Source organism: Chenopodium album, chromosome 3 (assembly GCF_948465745.1).
Source record: "Chenopodium album chromosome 3, dcCheAlbu1.1, whole genome shotgun sequence".
NCBI lineage: Eukaryota > Viridiplantae > Streptophyta > Magnoliopsida > Caryophyllales > Amaranthaceae > Chenopodium > Chenopodium album.
The window spans coordinates 19491177-19504925 of record NC_137836.1 but is presented as its reverse complement, the minus strand read 5'-3'; positions in this window follow the sequence as shown (position 1 = coordinate 19504925).

Genomic DNA, 13749 nt, shown 5'->3' with positions numbered 1-13749 from the left:
ATTTGAAATTTCAGTTAAACGTGCACCGCCTATTGTAAATACAACATGTGAGATTGTTGGTGAGAACCCAACTCCTGAAACTCATGGCAAAGGACAATATTAAAACACCACAGGTGGTGGAGGGGGGGTAAAGGCACTGGCTCAAAGAAAGGGAAGTGGTCCGACGAGAAGTTTTAAGAAACCGGACGGTCCCATGGTCATGGAGTATGACAACAACGGCCAACCCGGGGACGAATGGCGTCGAAAATATGCTGATCAGGTTGGCATGTGTGCTCGGAAAATCCCCATTACACTTGTAATGCGGCAAGTACCTCCAAGTTTGATTCAAATCTTTTGGGATGATACAAGGGTAAGTGTGTTTTTGGCACATTTAGACAATTTAAGAAACCTTAACCTTATGGTTGTTAGTAAATAGAAACTAATAATCGGTTTTTATTTGTGCTTGCAGAGGCTGTTTTCTATTCCTAATGATGCCAAGAAGAGAAGGGTATTTGAATCTTTATTAGCGGAAAGATTTAGAGGCTTTAAGAACAACTTGACTAATGGATGGATCTACAAGAAGAAGAAGAAATCAAAGAAAAAAGTTGTTGAGGATGACCTTCTCCCGTGGAAAAAATGGCCGACCGTGTCAAAAGAAGACTTGGAAGAGTTTGTTACAATGAAGACTCAAAACAAAGCCATTGTAAGTTTGTGTAAATCTGATCTCAATTGAATAATAGCGTGACTCTTTTTTTCTAGTACTGATACTAACATTTGTTTTTATGTAGGAACTTCAAGAGCAAAATTAAAAAAAAATGCAGAGAAGAAGGAGTACGTTTATCATGTGGGGGCTAAAACATTTGCTGAAAAGAGACCTAAGTGGATCAAAAAGGGTTAATACCCTAAATCGCTTCTAGTGGCATCGAAGGAACCCTCTAGTTCCACGATCACTACTTTGGTGAGTCGTGCTGGTGATTTCTTTTGTTTTCTCCATATGTTTGATAAGGAAACCAAAAAATAGGTCATTAAGGGTCTGGAAACCAAAAAAATGGCAGATAAACTTGTTAGTTACCTTTGAACTGTTGAATTTTAAGTCGCTTTTGCATCAAAATCACTATACAAACCATTAACTGTATTACTGGCATCCTTTTTCCTTTTGCTACAGCTTGAGCACACTCAAGAGCTGGTGGAGGGAAAATTGGTCCCAAGTGTGGAGAATGACCCTTTCACCATGGATTTGGGAAGGCCATACCATCCAGGATGAGTAGTAGGTTTGGGAGGGCCATTGCTTGGATGGCAAAAGGTGATGGGTCCTGTTGGGGTTTGGTGAGTCCGACTCACCGCGGAAACAACCCCGACCCAAGGAACCACTCTTAATTAATAAAACCATAAAGCATAAATAAATAAACACAAGAAAAGGAAGAACGAATCATACCCTTGAAGCGAGCTTCGCCCTCTCAAAACGGGCTCTTACTTGAAAGCCTTGAGCACCGCAAATTCCGTGCCTCCAACGGTATCCACCCACAAAGGACGAACACGACTTTTTAGGTCCACTACCTTGGAGTTAGCATGGTCCGACCAAAACCCAAGTGTTAATGGAGTTTAAGAGTTTTTCCCAAAATATGGAATGCTCTTTCTAACTCCCACTCAAGCACTTTACTCCAAATCCACATGTTGGTATTTATAGAGGAAAGTATGAGTGGGAATTTCTATCCCATCAATGTGGGATCATGAAATTCCACAAATTAATTTAAAGCTAAATTAAATTAAAATTGCAAACTAATAATATATCTACAAGTGGCATTACCATGTGAAATGGGTTAGTGAGGACCATATGGAGAGTAGGGGACCATACTTGCTCCCCACTCAATACTCTCCTTGTGCCACATGTCCTTACCCACTTGCTCCCATATTCCTCAAGCTTCCCCATAGTGACCGGCCCTATGGCCCAGCCACGAGCCCAGCCCCGCACCACGATGCGGGCTGCTGCTGTGCGCGCAAGCCACGTACTTGGTGCGGGCTTGCTGTTGTGCGTGGCTGCTAGTGCGTGCGCTGCTAGCACGCCTAGCTTGCGGCAGCTAGCTGCTGCACGCACCACGTGCACGCGGCTGCTAGCTGCTGTTGTGCGTGGCTTCTAGCACGGTGCGTTAGCACGCACCTAGCTAGCCATGCTAGGCTCGGCTTTGTGCACTTGCTAGCCACCTATGCTTAGACATTTTTGCCCCTAGCATTCGGATGCTCGGGGCATTCCGATGCTAGGGGTATTTTGGGAATATGGTCGATTTATTATTATTTTGCGCGTCTCGTCTTTTTATTATTTTTGACTCGACTTTCGACGATCGGTTTCGACGCTCCAAGCTCGAATTACCGACGTCTAAATATTTAACACTCGGGCGACGAATTAATTTCTTCTGAATTAATTCGTCGAGTCGGTTCGTATATTTTGCTTAGGTGTGACCCGAAGGGTTTAGTCAAGATTAAGCTGTAATATTAATTATATTAATATTACTTATCGGAAGCGGCCTCCACCCAGGCATTCCGATCACTTGACTTTACTGAATATATTAGCTTTCTAATAATTCTGAACCCGCTATCAGAATAATACACTTGTTTGAAGGACACCATTCCTTTCTGGTCCAGAATACACGAAATCGGGTAGATCTCGAGCCAGTGTTAACTCACCGGGGGAGTTGGATGCCAAGGTGGCATCAATTAATGAACAAGTACGCAACGAGTTAGTAGGTGAATTCAATGCTTGGGCGAAGCAGATGAACTTACCGACTTTGCCGTTCCTCGCGACTACACCAGTCGCTCATGTTCTCAACCAAAAGGACAAGGAGAAGGTGATAGACATGGAGGAAATGAGTTACATGGTGAAGATGTGCCACTTGAGGTAATTTCCATTGGGTTATTAAAAGATTTAAAATACTGAGTTAATTGAGATCTGAGGTGGCATGATTGATGAACTGTTGCAGGGTCCTACTCCTACGCATGCAGACTCGAGGGAGCTTGATAATCCAACACCGCATGAATATCCTGATTTACTGGTGATTTGTAACCCTTCACCTTAATGAATTTCGTTTTATTATCTATGGTGTAGTAAAGGACCTATTTAACTATCTTCTTTTAGTACTTGTGTATGAAGAAATCCGGTGTGCACTTCTAGCCCCAGGGCATGCAAATAGTATGGAATTGAGTTTCGTGGCATATGGTCGTGCACAAGCGACGACCGGTGCTACGGCGGGGCCACATCATTACTCAGTTGGGATCACTTCGGTGGTTGAGGGGTTCGAAGACATCCCACTACCTGTACCGAAAGAGGAGGTTAAGATAACAAAGCTTTGGTAAGCTATAGGTAGCTTCGTTGATTGGCCACGTGCGTGGGTCAGGTTGATTAACGAGGTAATTTATTTAATTTCAAATTTTTTAGTGTTAAATAACCGTTAGGCACTCTCTAACTACACCTCTGAAAATAAAAACGCCGAAATAGCACGACTCCCCAGCCCCCATCTCCGATGCCGAAACAGAGGCGGCCTCGGCTGGTACTCTATGCGCTGCTCCGGCCCCCGGAGCGGCTGCCGGGGCTGCTCCGGCCTTAGAAGTTGCTAGCGGGGATGCTCTAGCCTCGGAATCAGCTGGTTGCCGGGGCTGCTGCCAGGGCGGCGGCGCCGGCTGCCTTTGCTGTTTCGGCAGCGGGGGTGGCGCCCTCGGCTGGTCCGGCCTTAGCGGAAGGTGCAATTTTAAAAAAAAAAAAATATTTTGAGTCATTATTTTTTTTTTCTCAACTCACTCGGCGGAATGGCTTCTCACATGCCTATTTTCTGCATTTCTCAACTTTTGAACTTATTCTTTCTCAAACCATATCATAATTACATATTAATAAGTGAATGTGACTTGAAATGACATAAAAGAAGCTAATTTCTAAGTTTTTTGCTCCATTTCATCAAAATAAAGCAATTTCTTTCCAAAATGGCTTGTCACTTGCCTATTTTGTTCAATTCTCAACTTCTAAGCTTATTATTTCTCAAACCAACTCAAAATTACATATTAAAAAGTGATTGTGACTTAAAATGACATAAATGAAGCTAATTTTTAAGTTTTTTGCTCCATTTCATCAAAATAAAGCAATTTCTTTCCAAAATGGCTTCTCACTTGCTTATTTTCTTCAATTCTCAACTTATAAACTTATTATTTCTCAAACCCACTCAAAATTACATATTTAAAAGTGATTGTGACTTAAAATGACATAAATGAAACTAAGTTCTAAGTTTTTGGGTCCATTTCATCAAAATAAAGCCATTTGGAGCCGAAATGGCTTCTTACATGCCTATTTTCTTCATTTCTCAACTTATGAACTTATTCTTTGTCAAAACATCTCATAATTACATATTTATAAGTTAATGTGAGTTGAAATGACGTAAAAAAAGCTAATTTCTAAGTTTTTGTGTCCATTTCACTAAAATAAAGTCATATTGGGCAAAATGGCTTCTCACTTGCCTATTTTCAGGTAATTTGAACTTATAAACTTATTCTTTCTCAAAAAATCTCATAATTACATAATAAGTGATTGTGACTTGAAATGACATAAAAGTAGCTAAGTTCTAAATTTTTGGGTCCATTTCATCAAAATAAAGCCATTTTGAGCCGAAATGGCTTCTCACTTGCCTATTTTCTTCATTTCTCAACTTATAAACTTATTCTTTCCCCAAACCATCTCATAATTACATATTTATAAGTGATTGTGAGTTGAAATTACATAAAAGAAGCTAATTTCTAAGTTTATGGGTCCATTTCATCAAAATAAAAGCATTTTAAGCCAAAATAACTTATAATATGCCTATTTTCTTCATATCTCAACTTATAAACTTATTCTTTATCAAACTATATCAGATTTTGCATGGAAGAAAAATTTTAAAGAGAAAGAGGGTGGAGAAGCCTAAAAGCATTGATCAACCTAACAAGAAGCTAAGTGAACAACGGTCCAAGTGTGAACGAGCGTCGAAGTTGTACTCTTCGAAAGGTTCACCCATGCAACCTACTCCACTTGTTGAAGACATTATTCTTCAACCGCTCTCTGCTGACATGACCTTTCTTCACAACCATGCTTGTCATTTGGTCGATCCAATGGAAGTTGCACTTCCTAAGGCAATGTTCCACTATGATGAGGATGTAGTTGCATGGATCAGCAAAGAAGATGTGACGGAATTTCTACGTGGTACAAAGCTTAACATTTCCCTCATTCAAAAATTCATGAGGTACTTCAATGCCCACATAAATCTACACTTTATTCAAGTTATTCAAATTTATGGTGATTATCCTACATGTGATTAATTATTCAATGTTCATGCACGCAACTACAGGAGCACTTAACTGAAATTGATTCTCCTTGTAAAGTTGGGTGGTTATGCCCCGAACAATTATCCACTACTATAATCATAGGAAACCCCCCCCCCCCTGGCGTGTTGTACTATGTTGAACAGAGTATCAGGGAATCAACGCGTACGGGAGACAAGTTCATATTCGCCCCATGTTATAAAGAGTAAGTCTAACCATGTCAAATTCAATCGATTTCGCATCATTATATGTTGACTCCAAAATATTAATTTGCTTGTCTATTGTGAACTTATGTAGGGAGCATTGGAGCCTCACGGTGATTTGTAATTCCAATAACACAATTTATCACCTTGATTCAGCTCGATCATCAGAGAAGTGGCTCGTGAAGTCTATATTGCAAAAGTAAATATATATAGCTACTTAGTGATGATTATTGCTAATAATAACTAATTTAGTAGTCAAACGACTAATCAAATTTGAATGTACTTTATTTACTACAGTTTCATGAAGAAGCTACATTGTCGTGCTCCACAGGGGTCCAACATGGAAGTCACCGTTGGTAATTTACATGATATTGTGATTATCTTCAAAATCTATGTTATTAGTAAATATTTGCTAATTTCCTTTGCATGTTTCATTGATGTGATTTTTTCGTCATATGCTAGTGCACACAACAAGAAAATGGACTTGATTGTGCTTTGTATGTGATGAGAATCATGCTTGACATAGTGACTCATTGTACGAACAGTCAACATCTTGATGAGGTAAGTCCTAAAACTTAATGAAATGCTATTTTGATGTGATTTCTAGCCTTAGACACTTAATATTACCCAACATTGACATGTTATGAGAAATAAATGGGTCATTTGATAAGAAAGGTAGAAAATGGGCTGAAATTAGAAGTCATATGGGCCATATTTGGGCCGTTTTGTGTTATTATGCTCTTTTGATGTGATTTCTTTCCTTATACACCTATAACTAGATAATATTGACATGTTATGAGATCAATAAAGTTCGTTTGATAAGAAATGTAGGAAATGGGCAAAGTAAAGTCATAGGCCATATTTGGGCCATTTTAAGTAAAAAGCGTCTTTAACCTTAATAAAATGCTCTTTTATTTCAATTCTAGGGCTTAGACGCATAAAACTAGGTGACATTGACATGTTATGAATAAGAAAAAGTTCATTTGATAAGAAATGTAGGAAATGGGCTAAATAGAAGTCATACAGGTCATATTTGGGCCATTTTGAGTAAAATGTATCCTAAAACTTAATGAAATGCTATTTTGATGTGATTTCTAGCCTAAGACACCTAATATTACCCAACATTGACATGTTATGAGAAATAAATAGGTCATTTGACAAGGAAGGTAGAAAATGGGCTAAATAGAAGTCATATGGGCCATATTTGGGCCATTTTGTGTTAATATGCTCTTTTGATGTGATTTATTTCCTTATACACCTATAACTAGATAATATTGACATGTTATGAGATCAATAAAGTTCATTTGATAAGAAATGTAGGAAATGGGCAAAGTAAAGTCATATAGGCCATATTTGGGCCATTTTGAGTAAAAAGCTTCTTAAACCTTAATAAAATGCTCTTTTGATTCAATTTTAGGGCTTAGACACATAAAATTAGGTGACATTGACATGTTATGAGAAATAAATAGTTCATTTGATAAGAAATGTAGGAAATTTGCTAAATAGAAGTCATATAGGTCATATTTGATAAAATACATATTGTTTTGCCTAATTAATTAATTCTAACATAATTTTTTTGTATTTCAAGTTTTGCAAGGTACAAAAGGATGGTCCGTTGACAATCAAGGAACTTAATGAAGTTCGTGACATGTTGGCGTCTTTTATCACCTTCAACATGTAAATGTCATTTTAATTGTAAATTTATGTTAACTTTTTAATTATATTATTATTCATTATTTACTTACTATCATTTGTATATATATATATAACACTTTTTTTTATTGTAGTGCGTTTGGAAATATTATATCTATACATCTATGAATTCTTGTTTTTAATATTATTTATATCTTATTATAATATTTAATAATATTATTATTATTAATTATAATTATAATATTATTAATTATTTTATTTAATATTATTGCTGGAACTACAGTTTATTATTGATGGAAACAGGGTGTTTTTCTTTTTAATATTATTGCACGAAAAAAGGAAAAAAAATATTTTACTGAAAAGGCACTGGTTAACTGGTGGCCAAAATAATTAAAGGCACCGGTTAACCGATGCCAAAACCAGTTTAGGGCACCGGTTTTGAATCGGTGCCAAAAGGGGGGGTAATTGGCACCCCCCACATTGAAAGCGGTTCAAACCGGTGCCTTAGACCGGGTTTGAACCGGTGCCCTTTGCCTTTTTCCTACTAGTGAAAAAAAGGTGATTTGCTCAATTCTTCACCAAATCACAATAATTTGGTCTCAAATTGCTCACAAACAAACATACATTCATATACAAATCAATTCATAGCTAAAATTTTGACATAAAAGCTCAAAATAAAAAACCCCCAATTTAATTTTTTTTAGGGTTTCAAGCAAAGATGGCATTTTACAACAATATTTGAGACAAAAATCAAAAGGAAACTTACATGGATCCTTGTGAAAAATCAAAAATGAGGAAAATAGCAAAAAATTGGAGCGAATTTGGTGAAGAATTGAGCTCCTAAAGCTCGAAAAACCGCTGGATTTCTGCAGCGCAATCAAAACAACCACCGCGACACGGTGGTATAATCCGTGACATGACATAGCTTGTCCGTGTCATGGTGAGACTCTGACAGCAACGACGAACTTCTGACAGCAACAGCGACAGAAAAACGGCGAATCGGAACATCCGGCAGCGGGAACAGACGACGTGACACGGTGGAGACCTCCGCGCGCCGGTGATGAGCACCGTGGTACGGTGACAGGAGATATTCAAAATGAAAAGAAAATAAGGAGAGATAATAGAAGGAGATTGAGAATGAAAATGGTGAAGAAGAAGTAACAAAATGTGGAAGCAGCAGCTAATATTTAAAGCCCCAAAAATGACCGTTACGCGACACCTTTCCCGTTCTACGAATCCCGTTACCTGGTAACGGCATTTTCGCGCGTGGCACGGTGATAATATCAAGGCGCGTGGGAAATTTCAGCACAAAAAAACATCCCGCGACACGGGATTCCCCTCCGATTGACAGGGTCAGACACCGTGTCGCGGGAATTGTCCACGTGGCACGGTGCTTAGTTGTGTGCCCTGCACACATTTTAAACCTCCTGGCGAATATTTTGGCATTTTTTATGGCTTTTGAACGATTTTCCGCAACTTTTGGACAATTATTTTCTCACTGGAATTGCGCGGAAAATTCATCAGTCGGCTTTCCTCAAACATGGAAAGCATTATCGGTGGATTTTTCTTCAAAGTATAAAAAACCGCCAAGTCGGCTTTCCTCAAGCATGGAAAGCATTATCGGTGGATTTCTTCAAGCATAGAAAAACGCCAAAATCATATGTCGACTTTCCTCAAGCATGGAAAGTATCATTCGGTATGTTTCGTCAGGCTTAGAAAGCTACCAAATTCATCAGTCGACTTTCCTTAGGCATGGAAAATGTTTCAGCGAAACATCATCTGGTGGATTCCTTCAAGCATAGGAAGCTACCAAACTCATTTGTCATCGATACATAGGTGTCTGATATGTATTCTATCCTTTTACTCTTTTATCTGTGGAACTAATATTTTTCTGCAGGTATCGGCATATACAGAGTGATTTAGGATCACAGAACGTCTTAAATCATTCTCCGTCCCTGTCGACTACTTTGACTATCGTTTTCGAAACTGACGTTTCTACAAACTCAGTCAAAGTGGGGGCTTATGTAAACAAATAAAAATGTCTCTCTGAAACCAATCGCGATGATGAACAATATTTCACCGCCATTATTGGTCGGGTTCAGTATTTAATCCCGAGAGTGCTTAAAAAATCGTATTTAATTAAATTCAGTTTTAATAGTCCATGGATCAGTCTTGATGTTTAGTCAAAGCATGGTTTATTTTTAATTTTGGCCCAAACCTTTTATTTTATTTTATTTTATTTATTATTTTGGCCCAAACCTTTTTATTTTATTTATTTTAGCCCAATAAATAATAAATCAGAAATGGCCCGAAATTATCAAGCGTCACTTAAAAAGGCCGAACGAAATTAGGGCAAAAATGTATTTAGACGGAAAAATGGACACAGAATTTCCCGCGTCGTGACAAAAAGCACCGTGTCACGGGGCACAATGCCGCGCCACAGTGTGCATTCCCGTGACACGGTGCCAGTGCTGTACCACAGGTAGCTCCGTGTCCTTCCCGCGTAAACCCTTCACGTGTTTTATCTCCCGTAACCTAATTATTTCCCGCGTCACTCTGTTTTTCCCTGTGTCACGGGATTTTCCCCCGTCTGACGGTTCCTAGAACCATGTCGCTGCGTGCTCTGCCGTGTCGCGGTGTTATTTTTTAGGGTTTTTATCATTTTAGGGTTCCGTGTGTTCCCTCTACTCGTTTTTCCTATAAATACCCCCTCATTTCTGATGTACGGGGCATCAATGAACTCTCTTTTTCTCTCTTCTATGCTCTAGCCTAAACACTATCCTACCCTTCTTCTTTCAAAATTCCCCCTTCAAGCACTCCAAGGAGTCCATACTTTACTCGAGGTTCTGTCCTTAAGCCAAGGCGTGAAAGGTAGAACTGTTTGAGGGTTTGGCCCCAAGTCAACTCTATTTAATTTAATTTAATTTAATTTAATTATTGGTTTATTATTTTTCCTTCAAGTTACTAACTCGTTTATTATTTTATAGTTGCAAGCAAACATAATCAAAGTAAGAATTATGTTCCTTTTATTTCTATTATTTTTCTAACGATTTTATATTGTTGGATTTATTGTTAAATTGCTTCCAATATTAATGGTAATTTTATTATATTTATTGATCACCATATTGCATGTTAAAGGGAATATGTAATTGAAAATCACGTCTAATAATATAATTCGAACAACCGGTTTTAGGTTCCTTTTTAATCTTGTTGTTTAACCAAGTGATCACAAATATTCTAGAATTATGTGTTGCATTTATATTCAACCAATTTAGCCTAATAATCATTTGGAGCAAATTGAATCTTTGTTTGCATGCCTTTGAGATTGCAGGAATCACTTTTCACAATAAGAATCGAGTAGAGGCCAAATCGGGCGAATGTGACTCCATGACTCATTTCGTACCATCATCCCCGATCCTCCTTTCGTGGTTCCGAACCATATGGAGTTAGTAATCTCATGGATTATGAATGGGGTGTAACCTTTACGGGTCAATCGTTGTTGCCTATTGTTGTCCCTTTATTCGTGGTTGCCTTTTATGATCCATGAACGGTTTACAAGTTCCTTAAAAACTTATTGGCGGCTCCCCTACTTTGCTTTGTCCCTAATCGTATATGTCAATTCCCACTTCCTAAGAGTGTCAAGCATATTCACAACATGCTTTTAACGTAGGCGCACTTCGAACGACGCTTACAGTGTGTATGGTCAAGATGTTGGCTAGGCATGAGAACTCAAAGTATTGGAAATGATGATGATGTGTGTTCTAATAAGATAACAAAGAAGGTTAAGGACATCAGCCAGGCAACCACCACTTGCAAAGCATTCCCATCTAGTTCCTATTGATCTTGAATAACAAGATATGCTCTTGTGGTGCTTAGCAGCTATCTAGGTACCTTGCAGGCATGCCATTAGGGTAATGGTCCATGCAAAGGTTGATCCTTACAATTATATCAGCTCTTGGTATTCTATGAAAACATACAAGCAAGTGTACTGCCACTACATAAAATCCAGTGCCTGATATCAGTTAGTGGCCAAGCATGGATATTTTCCCTTCAAAAATGAAAAGATGGATATGCAAGCCTAGCAGGAAGGGAAGAAGGGGAGGATCATCCTAGGAAAAGGTCAAGGGCAGACAAGTGTGGCAGCTATACTGTGAATGTTTTGGACATAATTCTAGGACATGTAAGAGAGGTTTAACCAACAAAGAGATTGCACAACATACTACAACAATGATTGATGCTTCACATATGCAAAGTCAACCTCCTCTCAGCCAGTCACAGTCCCAAACTTAGATAGCTTTGCATTTTCTAGCTTGAATTTGCTTATATTTTGTCAGAATTGAACCTTTGTGTTGGTCAATGTCTATAATTGCTTTTACAATCAGTTTTAATTTCAGAATTTTGTATCATGCTTTTGACAATCACTTTTGTACTCTTTGCTTTTGACTTATGCAATGAATGGAAAATGCAGATTTCTTTGGTCATTATTTGTGTATTGAATTATGCATTTTGATTTGCACATCATTTGTAATACTTTAAATAAGCATTTTAGTAAATTTTAAATTAGAAGTCCATAAAAATAACATACTTAGCTTTAATATCAAATAAAAGATTACAACTGCATTACATTATTTCTAAGCTACCACTAATAACACCATATACATAACAATAGCAATTTTGACCCCCAAATGATCAAAGTCAGCAAATTCATCTGTTTTGTGCATGAACTCATTTAATTCCCTCCTTATAAGGTTGAAACCTTGTAGCTTTAGGTGTATTAGCAACCCTACTTGATGTGTCAATAACAATATGTTCCTCCTTAACCCACATGAAGAATTCACACAACCTGCACTTGTTTCTTCACACAACCTGCACTTGTAGTAGGGTCAACCTAGGTTTGTAACAGAGGTTGATAATCTGATATCAGCCCATATCTTGAGGGGTCACAGTTGCAATTAACTGATTTGAACCACAAACTCCTACTATTCCTGTTGCTAGAAAACCCCATGTCAGAAGAAGCCTCTCAGAAGAAAAAAAAAATTAAAAAGAAAGTAAAGAGGGAAATTCGAGAAGAAGGAGAAGAATAAGCTGCAAAAGAGGGGGGAAACTATATATGCTATTGGAGAAAAGGAGGGAAAGTAAATAGGGAAAAAAACGGAGAGAGTTTTTAAGTTAAAAAAGTCGAATAAAGCCAAAATTAACTTAGGATTAACGTTAATTTAACGATAAGATTACTACAGATGAGTGTGTGAAATCTTGGGTGTACTGCTGATAAACAATAGTTAAGTAGGTGTACCATTGATAAACGCTCGAACCTTGATTGTAACATTGATAATTTCCCAAAAAATAATACCGCATAGTTATATTTTGATATGGGGAATAAGGAAGGGGAATAATGGAACTTCATAATAAATGTTTTCTAACTTTGGACATATTCTAAAGTGCCAAGTTCCTTTAATATTAATACTACTCGTAGTCAATAATTATTAATTAGCTAGATTTGTAAGCTAGAGTAATAATTCTATTATTCAATTTAGTTAGTACTCTCTCTAATCCTAAATGTTCTTTCCATACAATTTGACAGTGCATGTGTAGTTAGAACTGTCGATGGGGTTAGTCTAGTCGGTTTAATGTCGGGTTACTCCGGGTCATGGGTCATTTTGGGTCGAGTCACTTCAAATCACGGGTCAAGATATGCACAACTGTAACCTAAAGTTTCGGGTTCATATCAAGTTGATTTAAGAAATATATTTTTCTTTACTTTATTATTAAGCAATTTTTAGAACATTTTGATTTTTTAAGCTTTATTTGTTGTTTAGTTTTCAATTTTAGTAACATTTTCACCAAAATTATTTTTAGCCAATACATGTCAACTACTCAATCCATTCCATAATATTTTGCCTCATTGCCAATTTTTGGGTCAAAGTTTAATATTCTTAACTATAAATTCTAGTTAATATATAAGAGGTATGTAGTCATGTTACATTTTTATGAATTCGTCTAATTGTATTTTTTTTTTTACACAATGCGACAAGTCGACAACAGGAATCAAACTAGACACGAAAACAATCAGTTAATATCAAAGGTTTTCATCAGTTTACTTAAACTGGTCGAGTTATGTTGAGATTTCTAAAATGAAATTAACCCGCCAACCAGCCTAAGAAAACAACTAATAATTATGGAATTGTTGATACATATATTGGAAGAGGCTAATACATTTTCAATGTTTTCATATAACACAACATGACATATATAGTACCCCGTACACGGTAAAAGCAAGTTAGTATAAAGGGTAAAACGTTTAATTAAACACGTACACGACAACCCATACGATTGCTAATTCTATTTTAGATCATCACTTTGGTTTAATTCATTCCAAAATAACATAGCTTCAAATTGGTAGTGACGACTTTTTAAAATTACTTTTTATCTTTTCTTGTAATGTGACATTTAAACATTGTGCAATTAATTTGAAGCTGGATTAGTATGAGAAATGCACTAATTTTTGCTGCCAAAAGGCCCAAGAAGACTGACAATTTTGCAAAAAATAAAATAAAATAAATAAATAAATAAATAAATAAAA